Source organism: Cebus imitator, unplaced genomic scaffold (assembly GCF_001604975.1).
Source record: "Cebus imitator isolate Cc_AM_T3 unplaced genomic scaffold, Cebus_imitator-1.0 Scaffold229, whole genome shotgun sequence".
NCBI lineage: Eukaryota > Metazoa > Chordata > Mammalia > Primates > Cebidae > Cebus > Cebus imitator.
Window position 1 is genome coordinate 466,552 of NW_016107544.1, and position 20,552 is coordinate 487,103.

The 20,552-nt window shown below is 41.9% G+C and overlaps 1 protein-coding gene across 1 annotated transcript in view; it reads right to left on the reverse strand.

Annotated features, from left to right (window-relative positions):
• PRKCA (protein kinase C alpha) overlaps window positions 1-20,552 on the reverse strand; it is a 486,225-nt gene that overhangs the window by 156,306 nt on the left and 309,367 nt on the right. The window lies entirely within an intron of this gene.

The following is a 20,552-nucleotide window of genomic DNA, read 5'->3' on the forward strand; positions in this document are numbered from 1 at the left end:
ACAGTCAAATGAAAACTGCAAAGGCGCTGACATTACGCCTCCCCATAGCCCACTGCAATTTCATTCCCTTCTCTAGCATACCACCCAGAGCACTGAAGGTGCAACCAGACATCTTTTTTTTTTTCTTTCGATTTTAAGCTTTTGTTCCTTAATTCACAGACAGATTATGGATAGGGAGGCAAAATCATATACAGAAGATCACTGTGTTTAAAAAGCGTAGACTCTGGAGTCACAGCCGGAGTTCAGGTTCCAGCTCTGCTACTTCCCACAGGCATGGCCTTGGACGAATGATTTATCTTTTCCGCCTCATCTGTAAGCTGAGACATTAACAGCATCTGTCTTATGTGGTTATTAAAAATAAGGACAACACGAGTCAGTCTTGGTAAAATGCTTAGAGGAGTGCCTATCATAGGGTAGGTAGATACCATGCAGGTAGTGCAGAAAAGCACCTCTGTTTCTGGGGCTTCTGTTTGTTTATTATTTGAGATGGAGTCTCGCTCTGTCATCTAGGCTGGAGTGTAATGGCATGATCTCGGCTCACTGTAACCTCCACCTCCCAGGTTCAAGCCATTCTCCTGCCTCAGCCTTCCGAGTAGCTGGGATTATAGGCGCCTGCCACCACTCCTGGCTTTTTTTTTTTCCTGGCTTTTTTGTATTTTTAGCAGAGATGGGGTTTCACCATGTTACTCAGGCTGGTCTCGAACTCCTGACCACAGGTGATTCACCCGCCTCCCAAAGTGCTGGGATTACAGGTCTGAGCCACCACACCTGCCCTGCTCTATTTATTAATAGATAAAAGTTCTCAGCACTTTGGCAGACCAACAGAGTGAGATGCTATCTTAAAATAAATAAATAAACAAACAAAGGCCCCAGAAGCAGAGGCGCTTGTCTGCACTACCTGAATGGTGCCTGCCTACCCTGTGATACGGCACTCTTCTAAGCATGTTACCTTTAAGTTTTTCCTCTTGAATCACTCTTTGTGGCCTGAGCAGCTGTAAAGGCAGGGTGTCCATCCACTGATTCAAGCAAGACCTCAGAAGAGCGGGGTCTGGGGAAGGGCAGGAGATCCGGAGGTGTACCGCAGACACGCTACACTTGAACTATCCTTTCACCCAGGCTTTCTCAAATGCAAAGTGACACAAAGTACAATATTCTTGGCCACTGACTTTCTGAGGGCCTCGGTGGTGGTGATTTAGGGGAATTCCAAAGGTCATTCTAACTATAAGATAATTCACATTTTGGTTGACTATGGAACCTAAAGCCTACGCCACATATATGTCAAAGACTTGTTATGACTACTTTTTAAAGACATAGATTTGAGAATCTGAAATATTTCAATACAGAGAAGTATAAAGAATAGTAAACCACTCATGCGTGCACCACCCAGTGTTTATACAAGTGAGGATTCCCCCTACTTTTCACTGCATAATTACAAGATGTTTTAATTATGTTTTAAAAGACGTAATGACCTTCCCCAAATCATATGACTAACGAACATCAGACCTCAGATTTTATTTATATGAAACGCTTCACCCATTTGCACACCACCCTTGCACAGGAACAACGCAAGCCTCTGTATCTCTCCAAGTTTTATGTTTGTGCTGCTTAAGAGAGCACAGACCTACGACGTGACCAACACTGGATTCCCATCCCAAGAGCTTTTGGAAATCTACCCAGAATAAGGATCTGGCTCTTAACATCTTTACAACAAATTTTTACATTTGCAACACAATTTCTTTTTTTTGAAAACAAGTCCAACACCTGTTTTTGTAAATAAAATTTTATTGGAACACAGGCACGCTCCTTTATTTACATATTTTCTTTGGCTACAATGGCAGAGTTGAGTGAGGCTGTGTGGGCCACAAAATCTAAAATATTTACTATCTGGCCCTTTTAGGAAGTTCGCCAAGCCTTGCTTTAGGACAGAAGTTTTCAAAGTGTGGTTCCTCTCCACAGCATCACATCACTAGGAACTTGTTAGAAAGGCATAGTATTGGCTGGGCATGGTGGCTCATGCCTGTAATCCCAGCACTCTGGGAGGCCAAGGTGGGCAGACCACGAAGTCAGGAGATCAAGACCATCCTGGCCAACATGTGGCCAACACGTTGAAGCCCCGTCTCTAAAAAAAAAATAAAAAAAAAAAATTTGCCGAGCATGGTGGCAGGCACCTGTAATCCCAACTACTCGGGAGGCTGAGGAAGAAGAATCACTTGGACCTGGGAAGTGGAGGTTGCAGTAAGCCAAGGTCGTGCCATTGTACTCCAGCCTAGGCAACAGAGACTCTGTCCCCTTCCAACAACAAAAAAAGCCCAGCCTAGGCAACAGAGTGAGACTCTGTTCCCCCACCCACCCTGCAAAAACAAGGCAGAGTATTTAGTCCTTTCCCAGACCAAACAAATCAGAAACTCTGGGGGTGGGGCCTCACAGTCTGCACTGGAGCAGATCCTGCCAGTGATCCTTGTGTTGGAGGACACACTAAAGGCTGGGAAACCACTACTTTGCAAGGTCGTTCAACAAATATTTAGGAAATGTGTCACAGGTGCTAGGTACTCCTCTGTGTACAGATGATTAATGATATTCTTGAGGCAGTTCAGTAGTTTGCCTCCTAAATGTCTCTCTCGGGGTGTGAAAAATCAACATCTTCCTTGACAGCTTATTTCTTCTAGAAAGCAGTAGCTGTGTCTACGGTCTGAAGTATGCCCTTAGACTTCCACCATTAGGGAAGCCCACCAACTTTCCCAGGATCCCAGGACAACAGGCAGAATGTTCAGGGAGCAGGCTGGTGCCAGCTCCAATTAAAGGTACCCATGTTGACAAGAAAGGTTGTGTCCTACATTGTGGAGGGCACAGAAGATGCCAGGGGAAAACGAAACAACCTGTTTTCCCTGCAGAAATGAGGCATTAACAAATGACACTAAATAAATAAAAAATGGCAGATCACACACAGCCCTCCGGAGCCAGGCAGCCCCAGCGTGGATGTCATACCAGTTGGCTGTCACATAGATCTCCACTGACATGGCACACAGGGAACTCACTTTTCAGGAAAACCCAAGGCTTACTCCAAAAGCCATATGGCGCCTTCCGGCTCTCACCGTTTGGAAGTGTAGGAAGAGAGGAAACCATTGCTCCACCTCCTGCCTAAGTCTGGAGAACCGGCAAGTCTTGGAGTCGTCACACCCCAAAATTACACATGGCCAAAGACCCTGCCTATGAATTACAACAATAACAGTAGTAATAATAGCAGCAGCTGTTTGTTGATGAGCAAGTGTGCATGGGTGCTTTACCATAACCGAGATCTTTGTTTAGAAAAAGAGTCTCTTATGAGAAGAGCACTTAGCAGGATTGTGGAAACCTGTGTTCTGACCCCAGTCCGGGCGAAAACTCTTATTTTGGAAAAGTCACATCATTTATTTATAATCAGAAATAAAACCAATATGCCTGTGTCATGGGCAAGGGGTGACACCCAACTTAGGGAATATAAGAGAAAGGCTTTGCAACCTGAAAATCCCTAGACAAATATAAGCAATTATTCTTATCATTATTATTATTACATTATCCTTAGGAACAAACTTCAAGGTGCCCAGGGTTTCCCCAAAATACATCAGTGAGTTGGCCCTGGATGGGGAGGAACAGGACACCTAATCGCCCTCAGGCTTCATAGGTGGTCAGAGTGAAGGCCAAGCTGGCAGAAGGCAAGGGACTTCCTCCTGGGCACGGCCTGCCTATCTTCCGCGCCCCATGCCTGGGCTTTCAAGCCAGTCCTCTTGGCAAACGCCCTGAGCGGTGTTTCGCGAAACCGTCTGCTAACCCAAACCGCCTCTTGCACTGCCTCAACCATGTGGATGATGCCATTTCTTGCACTGCAGCAATGGGATGCAGGAGCATGGAAACTCTTTTCCAGTCTAATTAATCTCACCTAGTCTGACAAAAGAAACCACAGTCTTAGCGACAAGCTGTGAGTCATGAAGATCTGCAGAGAGCAACTCGTCCTAAAAAACTCCCCAGGCTCGCTGTGTTTCTATCAATAGCCTCTAAATAGTAATGCATTTGACTTCTTTGGGCCCTGATTTCCTCCTCTGGAACCTAAACGTATTGGGTGGGATCAGCATTTTTAAGATGTCAGGTGGTGCCTAAGCGTCTGAGGATGGGGACAGGAGAAGGCAGCAGGGGGAGACTGCTGCTAAAATTAAAGATGAAAACAACTGGACTAGATCATCTCTTTAATTCTTTTTTTTTTTTTTAAGCTACTTAATTTGAAATAATTTAAGACTCACAAGAATTTGCAAAAAATAGTACAGGCTGTTCCTGCATACTCTTCATCCAGCTTCCCCAGTGATAACGTCTTATATAACCACCGCACATTTGCAGAACCAGGACAATGTTACAATACCATTAACTAAACTACCGACTTCAGCGTTTCATCAGATTTTATATGCATAATTCCAATGCAAGAGCATTTACTGTACCACACAGGCATTAAATATACTGTTCACTGACTGGGGAATACAGTAATAGGCCGGTGAAATACCACGAACTCAAGTAGAACAGCATCAAAGGAACATCTGTTACTTCTTCATTCAATAGATAACCCACTGGATCTCATGTTAAGGAGTCGTGGGAGGACGAGTCTAAAGATTTATCTGAAAAGCAGAATTCGGATGCTTTTCTCTAAGTAAAGGAAACACACTGCTGTTTCCAAACCGTTCTGACCTGGTTTCCAAAACAAAGTCATTTCAAGGCAGAGGCTGAATGAGAGCTCAGGCAGAGTGTGGCACCAGCCTGGGCCGTGAGGGATTGAAAGGTGGGTAAGGCTTGGGGCTTCCAGGTGATGCCTGGGACCTGGATGGACAGACAAGGTGAACACCACAACACCAGGGCACAAGCTGCCCCCACTGGCCCAAGAGTAGGTCTACTGAGAGCTGCCAAATTCATCAAATTCATCATGCAAATGAGCAGAGCAGCCTCAGGATCCTTTCCTACATCTATAAACCTCTACATGCGATCTTTCTCTCCGGAGAGTCCCAGGTGGCGCCCTGGCATCTCTCATCTGTGTCTTCATTTCAGCTGCTGCCTCCACCTGCCAGGCCTCCACCTGCTGAAACACCTGAAAAGTCAGTATCAAAGTCTCCTTCCTCTTCCAGGAAGTCTCCCCAGATGTCAATACCAGATACAATTTATCTCCTTCGTCTGACCTTCCAGAGCATTTTACTGTCTTTTGCATGTCACTTAACACATTCTGCCACTTAGGATAATTATGATTCTGTCCACCTCCCCTTTAACTTTTCATCATTTATCTCTCACCTCCCACACATGGAGGACTGACATGACAGTCTAACAGAGAGGAAAGAGAGGTCCTAAAGCATGATGCTTACTATGACACCAATTTTTCCAGAGAGTTGAAGTCACTTTAATGCCAGAACATGGTAAATTTGCAGCCATTTCAAGCAGCTGGTGGTCTTTTTTATAATATCATTAATGGGTACCATTAAATATTCTGAGAGGTGAATGTAAAATATAAAAGGTATAGGGTTTTTTTTTTTTTTAATAAACTTTCAAAAAGAAAACCAGCATGAAGTCTGTATTGTATCCATTGACTTGATAAATGATAGAAATTTATTTTAGTTTTTTGATCCATTGCTTATGGGGAAAGGAAGTTAGAGCAGAGGNAAAAAAAAAAAAAAAAACTGAGAATTAACATTAAGTATTAACTTTATCTCTGAGCTTCCTAGAAACCAAGGCAAAAAGGGGAAAGAGACATTAATAGGTTCCTCTCCAACTACAAAACTACCTGAATGTAGAAGAAGTCTGTCTTTGTATCCTCTGAAATCATTTTATCTCCTATGTGGTAGGCCTTCAATAAATGTGTACTAAATCCTTTACAAAGCACACCTTTTCACTGTGCACCAAAGGGTTGTAGAGTCATCTCACAGAGAAGTTATAGCAAGAGTGGCTACACTTAGGGCCACAAAGAAATGTCTGGTGCACACCAAGTCTTCACTGTTACCAGCTTAATAACATTTTCCTTTTTAGTGAAATGCACGTTAATCTTCCTTTTTCCTTCTTCAGGAACTGACAGCCTCTCATTAAGTGGAGTGTGAAACCTGCTGTCATATGTCACAAGCCTGACATTATATTATAATGAAAGAGGGAAAAATACAGCTTAGGCACTTGTCATATATGTGGTGGGGAGAAAAAAATGAACGTTTTGAGCTAATCACTTCTCATAGGCACAAATAAAGTCTAACCCACAAATCTAAATCTAGACTACTTAGGGGGAAAAAAAAAAAAAGACAAGTGAAAAATTCAAATTCTATTGAAAGCATCCTGTTTCTGGCCTGTTTCTCATTTCTTTGTTTTATAATATAGAAACTTAATTAGTCTTCCTTGGAAACATTTCTCAACATTTCTACCAAGATTTTTCAAAATCTATATCACCGTCATCATTATCACCATCATTTGCAATTTGTTAGAATAAACGCATGGATCTCCACTGTGCAGAATTTGATGCTGACGGGACTTTACATTTCCTAGATGCATTCTTGTTGTGTCTATAACCATCTGGAAGGCATATTCCAGGTAAGTTTGCAAACGCAGTAGTCAAGGCTGGAGACTAATCTAGCCGTGTGCAGTGTGAAATCCCTGGAGGAGTTAATGTTCCCTTCACACCAGGAGGCAGGCAACCAGAGATGTTTTTTGATGAAGATGTTCATTTGAATTGACATCACTGCGCATGTGCTTTTAATGCAATGAGTAAAATAATGGCAGCGTTTTGGCTAGAGGTCATCCTGGCTTGAATTTTCCACCCCTATGTGAATGCCTCCAAAACGCCCCATAGGTTTCTCTTGAAGGACCAAACTGTCTATCATTGAGAGCTAGGGGTTCAGGCTTTAAGAGTTTCTGAGAAAAACTGTTTTTAACCAACAGAAATTCTGAGGTATGACTTCCTCAGCAGCCAGAACGGTGGGGCTCCTTGAAGCTGCTCCCCTCTAAAGAGTGCTAAGGAAGATGCTCTGCTGTCACCATCTGATATGTTCTCATGAATCATGCTTGTAAGCCAAGCTTGGGTCTAAATGTCACTCACATGCTGACTATATGAGAAACACCCAAAACACTGCTCCAAAGGCAAATCTAGCATCGTTACTGCAATCTTAAATTTCTTAAGAAATTTAAGGAATTAGAAAGCAGTCTTTTTTTTTTTTTTTTAACTCTGTGATATAACAAAGTACCAATTTAAAAAATTTTTGGTCACCATGAGAGTGTGGGTAACCCCCCATATAGGCACCGAGGAATGAGAGCTAAGCAGAGCCCTGGCACAGTTAGGGCTTGAGGAATATCTCACTTTATAGTGTTACTACTCAGCTATTTCCTTTTATATAATCCTTTACATAATCATATATTAGTTTATAGAAATAGGGCTTGAAGTCTCCCTTTATATAATCCTCTATATATAATCACATAATAGTTGATAGTATGAGTGCCTAAAGAATATATCCCTACATATATGCCTATATCTTAGTTCATAATCAGAGGAACACCTAGAGTGGACACAGTACAGAGCATGAATTAATGAATAAGCAGCTTATAACCTGAGAAATGCCTAGAGCAGATACAGTGCAGAGCATGAATTAAGAGAAAAACAGTTATACCAGGACAAGAATCCATGGCCCAGGCGGCAGCATTCAGTATCGTAAAGATACCTGCTGTATGGCAGGCTGGGGGCGAGAGCCACTCCTCCTGATAAAGGAGTTGTAGGACCTTGCTCCAGTTCTTGCGGAAGGCTGCCCTTAGAACGGCAACCCACCTTGGTGACTGTGAACTTTATCAGCTCTTGCTACTGTGCTGCTTGAAAAGCATCTTCCCATAGAATTCATTGGAAGCTGCCAGAAGGTGGCGGTAACCTTGACAGCTCTGTCACTGCTATGTGACTTAAAGCATCCTCTCATAAATCTTCTTAGAAGTAGTTTCCCATAGATAGAAGCATCGCACACTGAACGCCCTTACTGCACACGGCCCTTGCCTTCGTGGGAACAGGGCCCTTGCCTTCGTGGGAACGGGCCCCTTGCTGTGCGCTGTCCACCTCCTGGCCTAGGTGACCTAATGGGGGTGGACCCTATGTTTTATTGCTCACCACCCTATCACTAACCTTAAAGATGATTTCACTCACTGCCCTACCCCCTAACCTATACACGATAAATACTCATGCTTCTGGACATTCGGGGCCTCGCCTGCCGCTCGCCGCTTATAGGTGGCGTGGACCCCCGAGCCCAGCTGCATTTTCTTTGTAATTCTGTGTCCTGTCTCTTTATTTCTCGGATCCTGCGCCTCAGCACAGCATAAGGCTCACCCCACGACCCTGTGGGGCACTCAGCCCTACATCTGGCTCCCAACGTGCCCTACATGAGAGTATTACCAAAACCAGGCCATATGATTAGGCTGATTGCATGTAACCTGGGGACCACCGTAATTATTACATTGTGTATCATGTACTCAGCAAGGCTGCCACGCCCCTCTAAGGCTGCTGGATCTGCCTGGCTCACTCTCCATTTGGGCTTAGGTTCACACTTGGCCTCTGACCATACGGGTCTTGCTGGATGTTTCCTTTTCTAAGAAAGAGTGAAAGAAATTCCACTTTTGGTGATGCCAATTAATTTTTGATCTGCAGTGTAACACTTCAGTTCACTCTGATGAACAGCACTCATCCATACAGTCGGATGAACTTGTCAAACCAGGTTGTGCTAGGATTCTTATGAGTCCTTTGCCCAGCTATGCAAGACACTGTAATCATTCAATGAGAAGCAATAAATTCTTTAAAAGATTCTAGATACAGCTCTATCAGCAAGGCAATGGCTAAGTAAACTGTAATATATTTATACTATGGAATACTCCATGACAGTTAAATTAAATGAGCTAGATCTTTCTGTAACATCATGGACAGATCTCTAAGATATATTTTCTAATGAAAACAGCAAGCCATAAAACCAGACATAAAATATAATAACTTTTTGCAAAAAAACAGAAACAAGCACTTTGGGAGCATCGTTTGAGCTCAGGAGTTCAGGAACAGCCAGGGCAACATAGCGAGACTTCATCTCTGCTGAAAAAAAAAAAAAAAACTGGAGAACGATCCAAGTTGGCTGATCACTGGCAGCTCGGGATTGCAGCTCCCAGTGAAAGCGCAGAGAACGAGAGGACGCCACATTCTCAGTCGAATTTTTGTCACTCACGCACCAGGAGATTCCCAGCGGAGGGGCCCCACAGGTCGCCAGCACGACTCTTGAGGCCAGCGAGGCGGTTTTGCCGCTGCCTTGGAGCGGCGGTTCTCGGTGCAGAGTCAGAAAAGCACCATCAGTCATAACGCTGCTGTTTTGGCCGGTGCAGTGGGTTGCTCACATTTTAGCACCGGGAATCAACAAGTTGGACGTCCATTCAGAAACCCAACTATAAAGATGGTAATTATAAAGGCCACAGATGGATAAATTTATAATGAAGGGAAGAAACCAGCCTAAAAAGGCTGAGAATACCCAAACTCAGAACGCCTCTCCCTCTACAGGGGATCACAGTTCCTCATCAGCAACAGAAGGCCTGATGGAGAAAGATCTCATCTCCAACAAGGCCTGATGGAGAAAGACTGTGTTCCATTAGCAGAAGCAGGCTTCAAAAGGTGGATGATAAGAAACTTCTGGGAATTAAAAGAACTTGTTCTAACCCAATGCAAAGAAACTAAGAACTTTGAAGAAAGGTTTGACGAAATGTTAACAAGAATACACAATTTAGAGAGGAATATAAGTGAATTAATGGAGCTGAAAAACACAACACGAGAACTTCGCGAAGTATGCACAAGTTTTAACAGCCGAATTGATCAAGCAGAAGAAAAGACATCAGAGGTTGAAGACCAACTTAATGAAATAAAACGAGACAAGATTAGAGAAAAAAGGATAAAAAGGAACGAGCAAAGTCTCCAAGAAATATGGAACTATATGAAAAGACCTAATCTACGTTTGATAGGTGTGCCTGAATGTGACAAAGAGAATCAATCCAAGCTGGAAAATATGCTTCAGGATAATTCAGGAAAACTTTCCCAACCTAGCAAGGCAGGACAATATTCAACTCCAGGAAATACAGAGAACACCACAAAGATATTCCTCAAGAAGACCAACCTCAAGGCACATAATCGCCAGATTCACCAGGGTTGAAATGAAAGAGAAAATAACTGAGGGCAGCCAGAGAGAAAGGTCAGGTTACCCATAAAGGGAAGCCTATCAGACTCACAGCAGATCTCTCAGCAGAAACCCTGCAAGCCAGAAGAGAGTGGGGGCCAATATTCAATATCCTTAAAGAAAAGAACTTTCAGCCCAGAATTTTACATTCAGCCAAACTAAGCTTCATAAGCGAAGGAAAAATAAAATCTTTTGTGAACAAGCAAGCACTTAGAGATTTCATCACCACCAGGCCTGCTTTATGAGAGTGTCTGAAAGAACCAATACACATAGAAAGGAACAACCAGTATCAGCCTTTCTAAAGAATACCAAAAAATAAAGAGGACCAACATAACCAAGAATTTACATCAACTAATGGGCAAAACAGCCAGCTAACATTAAATGGCAGTATCAAACTCACATATATTATTATTAATTCTAAATTTAAATCTACTAAATCCCCCACTCCAAAGACACAGACAGGCAAAAAAAGCCAAGACCCATTGGTATGCTACATCCAGACCCATCTCACATGCAAGGATACACAAAGACTCAAAACAAAGGGATGGAGAAAGATTTACCAACCAAATGGAGAGCAAAAATAAATAAATAAATAGAAAGCAGGAGTTGCAATTTTTGCTGATATACTTTAAAGCAATAAAGATCAAAAGAAGCAAAAAAGGATATTATATAACGATAAAAGGATCAATGTAACAAGAAGAGCTGAAGATCCTAAATATATATGCACCCAATACAGGAATACCCAGATATGTAAGACTTATAAAGAGACTTAGGCTCCCACACAATAATAGTGGGAGACTTCAACATCAATATCAGACAGATCAATGAGACAGAAAGTTAACACGATATCCAGGACTTGAACTCAGATCCGGAACTAGTAGACTTAATTAACACTTACAGAACTCTCCACTTTAAATACACAAAATATACACTCTTATCAGTACTACATCACACCTGTTTACAGGTATAAATGAAATATTGGTTGGCTGCTTGTTAGTTATTTTCTTCCCTCACTTTTTTCTCACGTCTCTATTATTAAGCACAATTACAGGCATACCCATTTTGAGACTGCATTCTAGCCCGGGCAATAAAGCAACACCCCCATTCTCTCTCCCTCTTCCTCTTCCTCTTTTTTCCTCTCCTTCATTCTTTTTATTTTATCTATTTTTTAAATTTATTTTTTATTCTTTCTTTTTCTTTCTCTCTCTCTTACTTTAAAAAAAAAAAAAAAAAAAAAACTAGCCGGGAGTGGTGGCCTGTGCCTTTAGTCTCAGCTACTCTGGAGGCTGAGGTGGGAGAATTGCTTGAGCCAAGGAGGTCAAGGTTGCAGTAAGCCCTGATCACGCCACTGCACTTCAGCCTGCATGACAGAGCAAGATTCTGTCTCAAAAAAAAAGAGAAAAAGTCCCCCTCCTCCAAACAGTAATACGGCTTTTTTCTAAATTGAAAAATAAGCAAATGGCTCTGGAGAAGTATGAGGACAGACTAGATTCAGAGATGAAAATAAAAGGAGACTTTTAACCTTATCTAAAAAGACTCAAGTTAAAAAATAAATCCATACATTATCTATGTAATCCAAATTATATGAAGTCCAGCTGAATGCACTGGTTATATTCTGGCTGCTTCATGAGATGCCATTGGAGAGACAGCCTAGCACGCTGGGGGAACTGGGGGGCATCCACCTTATCTCACTACAAAGGGGCTTTGTTTGCAGTTTCTCTACCAGTCTGCAGAGGAAGGTGTCTATGTGAAGGCACTATGAAGATATGTAATGCCACAAGCCATCAATACAACTTAACTCTTAATGAAAAGCTATTATTATGGCCATCTTCCTATTTCATAAGGTATCTTACATGTGGTTAACATCTCTGCGTTGTTTTATGTCCAGTTTTTGCTCCATCATCAATCAACTTGAAACAAATTTTTTATTTTTAACTTTTATGAGTACAAAGTAGGTGTATATATTTACGGGGTACATGGCATGTTTTGATACAGGCATGCAATGTGAAATAAGCACATCATGAAGAATGGGGGTTATCCATCCCCTTAAGCATTTATCTGTTGATTACAATCCAATTATGCACCTTAACGTATTTTAAAATGCACAGTTATTATTGATTATAATCACCCTGCACGGCTTGTAAATTTCAAAAACCTTTGATGGTTTAATATGGAATTCGATATTTAAAAAAAGATAAGCTAGGTGCAGTGCGCGCATTCTTGTAGTCCCAGCTATTTGGGAGGCTGAGGCAGGAGGACTGCTTGAGCCCAGGTGTTTGAGGCTGTATCGTGCCACGATCATGCCTGTCAACAGCCACTGCACTTCAGCCTGGGCAACATAGTGAGACCCTATCTCTAAAGTCCTAGTAACACAGATAAGATGTTTAAAATGTGTAAGTATTCAAATCACAAAGCCTAAACATAACTCATTTAAAAACAAGGTTATTTCCTAGGTATCTATCAATTTCTTCATTTTGCCACAAATGTTATTTACTGTGCACCTACTATGTTCCTGGTGGTGTGCCTACCATGGTGGAGGCTCCAGGTGTGACTCATGTCCTATTTAACTTAGAAGAGACTAGGTTATACTGTTAACAAATCACTTCTAACTTTCAATGCCTTCCCACAACAGAAATTTATCTCTCATTCTTCACTTATAGAGACTCTAGCAGCCACTATCGGGGATATATGCAATCTCACAGCAGAGGAAAGACAGAAATGGTGGAGTACTCAATGGCTTACAGGTCTCCTGTTTGGAAGTGGTGTCATCATTTCCATTTGTATGTCACTGGCCAAAGCAAGGCACATGGCCAATCTGGAATTCAACAGGGAACCATGTAATATCCTCCCAAGAAAGGGACAACAAATATTTCAAGTAATACAATCACAATGGCCTTCAGAAAGCCTAGTATCTATTGCCATTTTATATTATTGGGTTAGGACTTCAAACTTTGAAAGCTTGTAGGTTTGAACTCAACTGAAAATAGTTTCAAGTTGGTAATGCCCAATGAAACCACTCACCTTGTAGATATAACTTTGGCTTAGCAACAAAGCAGAGTACCAAACAACCTCAAAATCTCACTGGCCTAGGTTTATTTCTCGGGGATGAAGGAAAGACTGCTATTTGGGACACATCATTTTCATGGCAAAGGAAAGGAAAAGCAGAGGTGAAACTGAACGTCAGTCTGTCAGTGCTTCTGGTAAGAAGCTATACTTCATCCCCTTGGGCCAAGACTGACCCCAGGTAGGGGATGCTCTGCATCCAGGGAGGGGCTACAAGTCACATAGCACTGGGTAGGATCTATGGTCATCAGAGAGGTAAGGGAACAAATAGTGGGGGGACAATAACACAATATTCCACAGATATTCCCTCATGTCTTTCTCTACCCTATCTACTTAGTATTTAAGTACATACTTACACTATATACTCAAGTCATGTTTTCATTCCAGTTTTTGTTTCAAGGATAAATCATTATTTTTCTTTCTCCTGTTGTGATACTGATTCCTCTAAGGAAAAAGTCATTCAAATATTATATTTCTTTGCCCATTCAATTGGGGGTAGTGACCACTTCAACTAGCTTTGGTAACTCTGAGAATGATAATCTTTTCAGGAATAGCTTACATTTTTAAAAATGTTATCTAAAAAATTTTTTATCTTGAAATAGTTTTAGACTCACAAGTTGTAAAAACAGTGTGGAGAGTTCCCATGGACCTTTCAAGTAGCTTACGCTAATAACAGCATTATGCATAACCATAGTACATGATCAAAACCCAGAAATGGACACTGGCATGATGCAATTAACAGACTTTCTATGGATTTCACGTGTGCTCACTGTAGAGAAGGATAGGGGCTTGTAGTTCTGTGAAATTTTATCACATTCATATTCATGATATGGAACTTCTCTGTCTCCACAAAGAAGCTCCCCATGCCACCCCGCTTATAGTCATGCCCTCATTACCCCTAACCCCTGACAACCACTGATCTATGCTCTATTAAAGCTTGATACCATTTTTTTTTTAGCACCAAATAATGTTTATGCTAATTACAGACTTGGTTAGCTCCAATACCATAGTTGGAAAGGAACATCAAATAGGAATACAAGAAGCATCTTAATTATGCAAACCTCTGCCAGCCCTGTGCCAAGTTATACATTTCCTACAAGAATTCAGGGCCCAGTATGTATGACTGAGAACAAATCAGAGATAAACAAAAACATATTTATTCAAGAGTCTGCAAGATCCCATCATTTTCACTTAATTTAGTAAAAACAGGATCAGGTCATTGCGTGAGGTACCCTGTCTGCTATTCTGTGATGATATGGGTCACATTTTGAAGCCTACTCTTTGGTAGTAGGGAGATAATATGCCTGGGATTCCGCATTCATTTTTTGTCATGAACTTAGAAAAGTATAACATTATTTGCAAGAAGTCTGATTTTTTTTTTTTTTTTTTGAGATGGAATCTCACTCTGTCTTCCCAGGCTGGAGTGCAGTGGCACGATCTCAACTCATGCCACCTTCGCCTCCCGCGTTCAAGCGAATCTCAGGCTTCAGTCCAGAGTAGCTGGGATTATAGGTGCCCACCACCACACTTGGCTAACTTTTGTATTTTTAGTAAAGACGGGGTTTCACCATGTTGGCCAGGCTGGTCTTGACCTCCTGACCGCGTGATCCGTCTGCATTGGCCTCCCAAAGTGCTGGGATTATAGGCGTGAGCCACAGCGCCCAGCAAGAAGGCCAATTTTTATGCATCACTATAACGCTGTATGATTCTCTAGCAGCTGCTATTTGTTCAGCTGATTAAACACATAGAGGAGGCAGAGGTGTAACTCTGTCTTTTTCTTGATTGCAAAGTTCAAATGGGCAGGACTCTCTCTTTAGGTACCTCTGACCTTCACCCGGACTGCTCGTTACACCCAAGAGCCAGGTCCCAAGCAGCAACTCCCTACTACCCATGTGAAGAGAAATTTTATTTCTTGATGTTCAATGATCTTTTTGGTTATAACCTCATTTTAAAAAACAAAATGTGCAGTTTACGGTAAAATATTACTCTAGTAATGTGTTAATTTTCTATTGTTTAGGTCACATGTTCTTTTAAGCAGGTAAAATCACACTCGCTGTAACAAAATTAGAAAAGGTAGTTAAGTAGAAAGAAGCATATATACGTGAACGTTTTTGTAGATTTCATTCAAGAAAGATAAAAGAGAGAAAGAGGGGCTGGTCTGCAGCCTTTTTTTTTTTTTTTAATCTAACAGTTTATGTTAAACATTTTTCCATGTCACTAAATATAAAGCAGTGTCACATCTTACTGTATGGTATTTCATCACACTTCATACTAAAATTGATTTAATCAATCCCCAGTTCCTAAACATTCAGGTGATTTTGTGTTTCGCTGTTATAAATACACTACCATGAGCATCTATAAGCACATACTGTGTAAGTGTCTTATCAGTTCCCAGGATAAAAGCCAGAAGTGGAAATCTTGAGCCAAAGAGGTGAACATGAAATATTAAATGCAAAAGCCATCCATTGAAGGCAGAGGTCTGCTTTTGATCAAGCTGCTGTGGTCGTGCTGGACGCTTGCTGAGCCTTCTGGGTAAGCTTGCCAGTAACCAGTTTTATACCTTAGCTCAAAAGTGATACGTCAACTCTTGGTTTTTCTCAGTTTCTGTTAGGCTTGGGCATTTAGCCATGCATGAGTTAGGTGCCCCCACAACCCCCATCTGCTCAGTGACTGCTCAAACCCTCCACAAATTGATGGTTGAGGTTTTCTTCTCTCCAACTGCCGCAAGCCACTCTCTCCTCAAAGATGTACTTGATCTTTTATTGATACCCCTTCATTCCTTTTTAAAACCAAGAATTGAGAAACTGTGAAGGTTCAATTTTTTTTTTTTTTGGTGGGGGGATGGCGAATTTCCAACCATTCGTTAGTTAAGGATGGCTAGTAGGAAGCCATAAAGCAGAAGAAACTGACAGATGAAACACTCACACACACTCACATGTATTTCTAGACTGCTACTGGCCTCTTTGGCACTTAGTTTTACATTGACCCACTGGATTTGGTTTTATAGCTGTTACTGGATAAAAGACACTTCCACCTTGGCCTTCACTTGTGAAAAGCACTATCACAAGTATGGTTGTATTGTCCGTTAGCACCTGCCCTTCCGTGTCTCACTTTGCACTTCCCAGCATTTCTGCATTTGTTTGCATGCTGGTGGTCGAGGAGATTGCAAAAGTATCACATGGATATGAACCTTCCTCCCTCTCTCCCTCCTTTTCTTGAAACAATAGAAGGCAACATTAACGCACTTTCCCCTGTGATCTTAAAGGACTCAACCTGAAGAATAATGACAAAAATAGGACTCGTTGATACACGCCCTTCACCTGCCCAACCCCAGGACAACATCAGATACTTCTAATCCTTCATCTTAACCCACTGGCATGATTTGCTTAGCTACTGAAAAATTTTGAAGTTTGCTCTTAGCATGGCAGAAATCTATTGTGCACATTTGCAATTCATCTTTCTGGGTTTTTTTTTTTTCCTTAAACAAAACAAATATCTAATAAACGTATCTCTGCAAATATGCTAATGTTTCTATCTGTAGCAGATAGTTGTGTTAAAATAAAGGTATTAACTCAGCACTGTTGGCCACAACAAATGTCTAGTCTTTAAAGCTTACTTCTCCCCTCTGCAGAGGGAGGCTATGGTGGCTGGAATAAAGAGAGGGTTGGGGGAGGGATGTGGCATTTCAATGCATTTCTGTGGCCACCTGTAGTGGGAAAGCTCTTTTTAAGAATACAGAAATACTGTAATTACCAGTGTTCTAAAAATTATTTTTTTTTCCTATTAACCACTTTAAGCTTAGAAAAAATTCAACATTTAAAAGAAAAAAAAGGCTGGGCGTGGTGGCTCATTCCTGTAATCCCAGCACTTTGGGAGGCCGAGGTGGGTAGACTGCTTGAGTCCAGGAGTTGGAGACCAGCCTGGCCAACACGGCAAAACCCTATCTCTATTGAAAATACAAAAACTAGCCGGGCATGGTGGTGTGCACCTGTAGGACCAGCTACTCGGGAGGCTGAGGTGGGAAAATCACTTGAGCTAGGAAGGCAGAGGTTCCAGTAAGTCCAGATCACGCCACTGCACTCCAGCCTGGGTGACAGAGTAAGAGTCTGTCTCAAAAAAAAGGAAAAAAGGAAATATAACCAAACCAAATGGCAGCCTTTGGGCCCTTACAACCAGCCTAAAGGTAGTACCAGACCTTTTATGCTTCACCTGTAGGCAGAGGGTTTGGAAACATTTCCAGTTTACCTGTTTATCCATCTTTCCTAATAGGATGCTGCCAGAGGCTGGGGGGAAGGAGGAGAAATGAGCCCACATCAATGTGAAGAGTCCACCTTAATTTTCAAAGAGCTTTCACTACTCCCTTTTATCTTGCGATACGACGATGGAGAGTCAAAGGACAGTCTCCAGTTTAAAGATGAAGAGAACCAAGTTCAGGTAAGTACAGGATTTAATTAGAATCCATGGCTAGCAAGTGGTAAAATCAGGACTTCGACCTATGCCTCTGACTCAATTAATGGACCTGACCCTATGCTAGACGCTGAATCAATGGCACGTCCTAGTAACATATTGGGCAATAAGGCTTCTTCTGGTATCAGAATAAATAGTGATACATAGTATAGATTCCTAAACTTTATTCTCCAAGTAGCTCAAATAGACATAGAGCAGAAGGGTGTTTTCCCCTGAGAACAGGAAAAAAGGTAAAATGTAAAGCAGCAGCCTGTCGTGATATGGAAATAAGCGATAATGGTATCGTCTATCTTTTATAGCTCTAGATTTCTATTCCTATTACTGCAAATGTGTCCAACTGGAGTAGAAAGATAGATACCCTTTAATTCCACTAGAGGGGAACAGAATGACATCGAGAGATACAAGTCAATAGAATTTTTAAGTTTGTCACCGGCAGAGTAGACAGGAACCTGCTGTCACTGCACTTCCGATGAATTTGTATTTTACAGTGTTCATTTTGGTAATATAGTGCCAAAGATGTTAAATCAGGCTGAAATTTTTACTCAGTTTCAATCTACATGTAATTCAAACGTTCTGCTCTTTCTGGAAAGTGATTTTTCTATTATTCTTTGCTCAGCACATAGCATTTAACAGCCAAACCAATGTAATATCACAAAGAACTTAACTGGCATCCATAAGCGGAAATGTTCTATACAAACAGAAGCTTCAACATATAAAACACCGTGAGAGATTTTCTCATGATCTACAGAAACATGAAGGGTTTCTTTATGAAAAAATTCATGATCCAGCCCAATGCTGTCCAATAGAATCTTCTGCAATGAGGAAAAGTATTTTATCCACACTGTTCAATAGAGTAACCTTTAGCTTTCTATGACTACTGAGCCCTTGAAATGTGGTGACTTCTACTGAATTTTTAAAATTTCTAATTCATTAAATTTTTTTTCTAATAATGCGGTTTTTTGCAAATAATTCTTTTTATTTATTTGTTTGAGATGGAGTCTTGCTGTCACCTAGGCACAGTCTTGGCTCACTGCAACCTCCGCCTCCTGGGTTGAAGAGATTTGAGATTCTCCTGCCTCAGTCTCCAGAGTAACTGGGATTACAGGCACGCACCACCAAGCCTGGCTAATTTTTTGTATTTTTAGTAGAGATGGGGTTTCACCATGTTGGCCAGGCTGGTCTCCAACTCTTGACCTCAAGCAATCCACTTGCTTTGGCCTCCCAAAGTGCTGGGATTATAGGCGTGAGCTACCATGCCTGGCCAAATAATGCATTTAAATAGTCACAAATGCCTAGAGGCTACTGTGTTGGAGAATGCAAATTTAGAACTCCCCGCCCAGTGACACCTGTGATCCTTTTTTCCCTGCTCCTTCCCCAAAGTACTATAATACTAGAGCCAGACAGAGAGAGAGTTTCAGACTCTGGAGATAACTGGCCAAGATGACCTGGCAATCTCTCCTGAACTGGCCCTTTCATGGTAACCCCATTCTATCGGACTAAGCCAGGCCTTGCAGCCCTGTATCCAGCCTCCTGGTGGCTTCCTTCCCCATGTCACACTCTACCTGAGTCAGATAACTCTTCAGAATTCACTGACTGGCATGCATCACTCCCTTGCGCAAAAACCTCTAGTCGCTCCGCAGTGCCTATTTAGTCTGGCTACCACTTGGTCCAGTGTAATTGTTCCATCTCTTTTCCCACCGCAGGACTCCCTGTCAACTTGAAGACATTCTACAAGCTTGCCTCCGTGTCTTTTGGCACAGCCCCCTACTTACCACCCTGATTGGGAAAGTCCCTCTCTTCCCTCTCCCCACCTCTTCTCAGCATAGGTTTTAAACATGTCATTGCCTCAGCGCCTTTGCACTTGCTGTCCCCCAGCCTGGAGCCAGGCACCCCTGCTCTTCCGGAGGCTGCCTCACTTGTCATTCAGGGCTCAGCTCACCTGTGCCCGCCTCCCACTCCCCCAGGTTTTCCTTGATTCTCTGGGTTAAAGGAGCCCTCCAGAGTTTTTGTTATATTAATTTATTTCTTATTTAGCTTTATCTTTCTTACTCCATGTTTGTTTAAATCCAACTTTTTCTTTAAAATGTAAATTCCACAAGTAGAGGGGGACTGATCTGCCTTGCTCATGGTCGAGCTCCAGCACCCTAAAGAGGGCCGTTGCATCAAGCAGGCTCTTCATGAACATCTGTCAAATGAATCCTGCATTCCCTCACAAGGCAGGACACACTCTTAGAGACCAGAAACTGCACTGCTTACCTCCTGGGAGCTCAATACATGTTTGCTGAAGATCATGACAACAGTGACATTTAACACAAGCTGCAGCTTTCCACGCATTACCTTGTGGGTGATACATCATTACATGACGTTACTTTGCAAATCAGTCTTCCGAGGCTGCTAAACAAGTCTATTACCTGCTGATGTATACCTGTCTCTTTAAAAGCCTACCTCAAGTTTAGGGGGAAAAAAAAAATCTGGCTGAGGTCAGTAATTAATCAAGTGATACTTACATTGTCATCCACTGAGGAAAATTCTAGATGTTTCACCTGATTTCATTTGTGAATTTCTATTGCTATAAGTGATAATACAAGTGTTTTGGTGCAAAGAAGGAGCACTTCAACTTCTTTTACCAAAGATATGGGGTGTGGTGAGGCTTTACCACCAGTGGAAGATAGGGAAGAAAAACTGTCCTAATGTCTGTCCTCCAGGAAATGGGGGAAAAGACTAAATAAGCCCCAGAGCCTACATTCAACTCTCACAAATCAACGGTTTCCTGGGAAGAGTCGTGGTACAGTTTGGCTCTGTGTC